We start from the raw sequence: 6,000 nt of genomic DNA, 5'->3' as shown, positions 1-6,000 counted from the left end.
CAGACTTCATTACATTACATTACATTTGTGATTTCTATTCCGCCTGTGCCTTGCGGTTCTAAGCGGATTACAGTTAAAAGAGATCAGGACATTACCGAGAGAAATACATTACAACGATTTAAGTAAATTACATGTTGTGGTATAGAAATACAAGTATAAGATATCTGGATTTATCGATAGAATAACTTGACAGGGTTCAAGTAGTTACAAGGTTCAGTGTGGAAAACAATATAGGCAACTGAAGAAAGATACCTAACTTTGAAGGAATCAGTTAAGTGGATACCTAAGGGAGATGCTTATTTAGGAGAAGGTTAAATGGATACCTAAGGGAGATGCTTATTTAGGAGTTTGGATATTTTTGGTAAATGAGGTTCAAGGGGATGACTAGTGTGTTATTTGCTGGGGAGAGTGCATGTGCGATTGGGGAGGGGAATATTAAGTAAGGACGTGTTTTTTGAAAATAAATGTTCTGATTTCTTTCCGAAACACTTTGATGTCTGTTGTTTTGATCATCATTTTGGTGATGGTGGGGTCAATTTTGGCTGCCTGAGTTGCTAGAAGGCTGTCGTAAAGTTTCTTACGTCGGGTACCATTATGAGGGGGGAAGGTGAAAAGATTCTGAGTTCTTCTTGATCTGGGTAGTCGGTAGCGGCAAAGACGGTTGTTCAGGTAATTGGGGGCCATACCATGGGTTACTTTGAAAAGTAAGCAGTAGAGTTTGAATTGAGTTCTTGCTTTTATCGGAAGCCAGTGAGAGTCTACATAGGCGGGTGTGACGTGGTCGAATTTGCTGAGCGAGTAGATGAGTCTGATAGCTGTGTTCTGAACGGTCTGTAGTTGTTTTATCATAGTATTTGGGCAAGGTAGGTAGAGGCTGTTGCAGTAATCTAAGGAGCTGAGTATGAGGGATTGTACAATGGTCTTGAAGTGTTCTTTGGAAAATAATTTTCTTATTTTTCTTAGGTTTCGCATGGTGAAGAATGCTTTTTTTATGGTTTTGTGTATTTGTGTTTGCATTGTGCAGCCTCTGTCTAGGTGTGTTCCCAGAATTTTGAGAGTATTCTGTATTGGATATTTGATTGTGTTTACATCTAGTTCTGTTAGGGATGTTTTTTTTTCCTTCTCTAGTAGTAGGAATTTGGTTTTCTCCGCATTCAGTTTTAACTTGTGGTTCGTCATCCATTTTTCTGCAGTTTCCAATGTTGTTTTCAGGCGTCCGTTGAAGGTGGGGTCTTGGATGTCGAAGGGGAGGAGGATGGTTATATCATCTGCGTAGCTGAAGGATGTAATGTTTAGGGCGTCTAGGGCCGTGCCTAGGGATGCTATGAAGAGGTTGAAAAGTATGGGCGATAGAGGGGATCCTTGTGGAACTCTGCAGAGGTTTGACCATGAGTCGGATAGAAGATCATTTGACTTGACTCTGTATGATCTTGTTTTGAGGAATCCTTGGAACCAGTTGAGAACATTACCTGATATTCCTATGGCATCTAGTATCTGGAGTAGTATGGAATGGTCAACTAAGTTGAATGCTGCTGAAAGATCGAGTTGGATGATTAGTAACTTATTTCCTTTGCTGAGGTGGGTGGTTAATGGTACCCTCTCTAAAACATCAGAGGTGACCAGTGGAGTGCCGCAGGGCTCGGTCCTGGGTCCACTCCTTTTCAACATATTCATAGGGGATCTGACTCAAGGGCTTCAAGGTAAAATAACACTATTCGCCGATGACGCCAAACTATGTAATATAGTAAGCGAATGCAGTTTACAGAATTATATGGCGCAGAACCTGCTTACATTGGAAAGTTGGTCCTCAACCTGGCAGCTAGACTTCAATGCTACGAAATGTAAGGTCATGCACCTCGGAAGCGGAAATCCATGCAGGACATACTTCTTGAACGGAGAAACTTTATCTAGGATTTCAGCAGAACGAGATTTAGGAGTAATCATCAGTGCAGACATGAAAACTGCCAATCAAGTGGAGAAGGCTTCATCTAAGGCAAGGCAGATATTGGGTTGTATCAATAGAAGTTTCGTCAGCCGAAAGCCTGAAGTCATAATGCCGTTGTACAGGGCCATGGTGAGACCTCATCTGGAGTACTGTGTGCAATTCTGGAGGCCACATTACAGTAAAGATGTGCGCAGAATTGAATCGGTTCAGCGGACAGCCACCAGGATGATCTCGGGGCTCAAGGATCTCTCGTACGAAGAGAGACTGAACAAATTGCAGCTCTACACTCTCGAGGAACGTAGGGAGAGGGGAGACATGATCGAAACATTTAAGTACCTCACGGGACGTGTCGAAGTGGAAGATGATATTTTCTTTCTCAAGGGACCCTCGGCCACAAGAGAGCACCCGCTCAAACTCAGGGGCGGAAAATTTCATGGCGACACCAGAAAGTATTTCTTCACAGAGAGAGTGGTTGATCATTGGAACAAGCTTCCAGTGCAGGTGATCGAGGCAGACAGCGTGCCAGACTTTAAGAATAAATGGGATACCCATGTAGGATCCCTACGAGGGTCAAGATAAGGAAACTGGGTCATTAGGGCATAGACAGGGGGTGGGTAAGCAGAGTGGGCAGACTTGATGGGCTGTAGCCCTTTTCTGCCGTCATCTTCTATGTTTCTATGTTTACCCCTTCCCATGTAAGTACAAGGTGGTTTGAAAAGTTTGGTTAAAAAAAAACAACAACAAGAAGTTAAACAACGTAGAGCTAGATTTGAATATTTATTTTTTGCTTTCCACACCCATCCAGGAATGGAGGGAGGGGAAAGGGAGGACTGGGTAATTTGATTCATAATTAATCAAATATGCAAGTGCTGTTTATTGAATATTGAACGCTTAAATGCTGCAATTCCTTTATGCTGTATAAAATCAATAAAAAATTTAAATATAACAACTTAGGGCTCCTTTTACTAAGCCGCGTTAGGGCTTTAACGCGCATAATAGCACGCACTAAATTGCCACTCGCACTAGACCTTAACCCTAGCATTGAGCTGGTGTTACTTCTAGCCGCATAGCGTGGGTTTAGCGCGCGCTAAAATGCTGCCTGCGCTAAAAACGCTAACGCAGCTTAGGGCTTCTTTTACAAAGGCGCGGTAGCGGTTTAACGTGTGTACTACCGTGCGCTAGCCGCTACCGCCTCCTCTTAAGCAGGCGGTAGTTTTTAGGCCAGCGCGGGGGTTAACGCGTGATGAAAAGTCATGCGCGTTAACCCCAACTAGCGTGGCTTGATAAAAGCAGCCCTTAGTAAAAGGAGCCCTTAGTTCAGCGAGTTTCCAGGACAAAATTAAAAACTCGCTGGGGAAAGTGTATAGCCCTCGATGGAGAGACTACCCTGTTTGACTTGCTTTGTTACCAAACTTTTCCAATCACCCTCGCGTTTGTTCAAGAGCCCTCAATGAAGTTAGGTGCTGCAGGGAAAAATGGGGCTTGTGATACGCTGTTCTTTTTTCAATTGGAGTGAGACATTTAATCAGCACCTTCCACGTCTATTTTTCTCTTCCTTGCTGGCAAGTACGTATGTTGATATTTACGCCTTGCTGCGTCCGAGGTTAAACTCCAACAGATGTGTTTAAATACCCAACGGTCTGAACCAAAATCAATTCATAAAGTTCATCTCTAGGACTAGTACGAAACATTTCTTTAGTGCAGGGTGCAGAAATGCAAACGGGGCCGTCCTTGTTCACTCGGTTAACCCTTTCAGGACCAAGGGACATATTTGTCCCATAATTTTAAAATCCTATAAATTTTGATTGGGATAGTCTACAGTTCTAAATTTGATATGTACGGATTCCATATGATACTGCCTTTATGTAAACAAACTGGTTCCTACATTCATTCATTAGCGTCGTTGCCAGATTGACGAGAAGATTCACTTGCCACACTGTCCATAAGCCAGAAGTGTGATTTTTTAAATAAAAATAATGATATTTCACAAAAAAAAAATCAATTTTTTGGCATCTGCAAGCCCTTTTTACCAAAAAAATGTTGTCAAAACCACAAAAATTGGCCTACGATCCTTATGGTCCTGAAAGGGTTAAGGAGAGACGTACAGATGCTATCAAATGTCTGCCTATGAATTCCAGGCAAGAGTGTCGATTCGGCATACAAATGTTAAATGTTTTGCATTGTTTTTGTACTGACCTAATTCTTGTTCACAATCTGTCATTCAATACAGATCCATTTTGGTGTTTACCCTCTTTGAACTAAGTAGGAAAACATGCTTTCATCTTCCTCTTATGCTGTCTGCTTCAAAGGCTTCCCAGCATTCCGTTTCAGTATTTCTTCATTTCTCCGTCCTTTATCATATTTCAGTAACCTTGGCATCTCCAATATCTCGTGATAGACTTAAATATTGGCATTTTCCTTGTACCTGTACTTTTTATCGGCATGACCACTGGAAAGTTTTTGTAACTATATATTAATTTAAAAAAAACAACAACCACCTGCATTTATGTTGGGTATAAAGTATTATTTAATATCTCAGTTCTAAGCTTCCTCGGAACAGTTCAGAGCTCTGTTACAATTAGGAACAACCTCTTTTTCTTCACAGAACAAGCTTGTCTATTTACTTTTTAAAGCATGCTCCTTGCATTCACTTCCCTCCAGTGCAGAATATTTAATCCGCTCTCTTTTCCACTGAATTAGACGTGCACAAAAGAACAATCGCAAGGCCAAACAGGTTCAGCTTGGATTGGGGATGGAATCTATTCATGACATAGACATACCTCTTAGCATTTTTTTTTAAATGCACCAAAAAAAAAAAAACAAAACCAGAAGATTTCATAGGTCTGGTATTGTCAGATACATTTATGTAGCCTGGAAGGGAAAACAAATTAGTGAACCTTCAAAACTACATAGCAAAATTATAGGTTTGAGACAGATAGTGGCAGAGAATATGTTTGCTTCCTTTTCAACAGGCTTCACAAAAGGAAAAAGCTTAAGCCTCCATAACTCAATCCCAATTCACAATAAACAAAATCACTGGGGCCTCTCTCTCTTTTTCTGGTTTATTTGCTTTTTTTTCTGAAGTGATATTAATGTTTCCTGTCTTAAAAATGTTCCTCCTGCTTAGTACTCCCACCTTTATAAATCTAATTAAATGATGGAGGGCATTGATCTTTATCAGAACCTCTATGCGGGCATCTTACGGGTGCGTATAAAGCTTGAATATAGCATGAACTGTTAAAAAGGGGAGCATGGTTGTAATAGCACCACTCGTTCAAAACTAGAAAGGTATACAAAGCAATGATTAGAAGACAAACAATTGAGACATTCGTGTAATGGCAAAGAGGAAAAACAGTGACACTGATGTTATTGGCATGTCATTAGAATTGCCATACAGGGACAGCACCGAAGGTCCATCCAGTTCAGTATCCTGTTTCTAACAGTGGCCAACCCAAGTCCCAAGTACCTAGCTAGATTTCAAGTAGTAAATCAGATTTTATGCAGCTTATCCTAGGAATAAGCAATGGATTTCTCCAAGCCATCTCAATATTGGCCTCTTATTTTCAGTAGGATTAAAAAAAAAAAAAGAAATGAACTATTTTGCAAGGTACCATACGCAGAATGGCAGAGCTGTTAAGCAGACAATTGCTCAAGGAAATAAGCAATAGGGGAGAAACGCTATTACAGTAATAAATTAGGAGCAGACTTCAAGATTTGCCATATGTGCAAAGCAATTTACACCTTGCACTGCAGTAATTGGAAAGGCAATTGCTTGCAGACTTTTAATTATGCATAGTAGAGATCTTTTCTGTCAGTGCAAATGAATTGGTGTGTTTTTAGTCTGGGCCGGTTAACACTCTACCAGTGGCTACATTTCACTCAGTGATATAACTGTGTGACACCAAAGAGAGGTGCAGTCGCTCCGGCTATAGCGCGGCTAGATGTATCCAGAGCTAACAACCCACTTTCAATCTAGTCTGACCTGCATTTTACAAAGTATGTGACATGCTTACTTGGACTGGTTTGGAAGTAGAAAAGTATGCACAGGTTCAAAT

Source organism: Geotrypetes seraphini, chromosome 1 (genome assembly GCF_902459505.1).
Source record: "Geotrypetes seraphini chromosome 1, aGeoSer1.1, whole genome shotgun sequence".
In the NCBI taxonomy this organism is placed as follows: domain Eukaryota; kingdom Metazoa; phylum Chordata; class Amphibia; order Gymnophiona; family Dermophiidae; genus Geotrypetes; species Geotrypetes seraphini.
The sequence above is the reverse complement of the archived record's forward strand: the minus strand, read 5'-3'. Positions refer to the sequence as shown.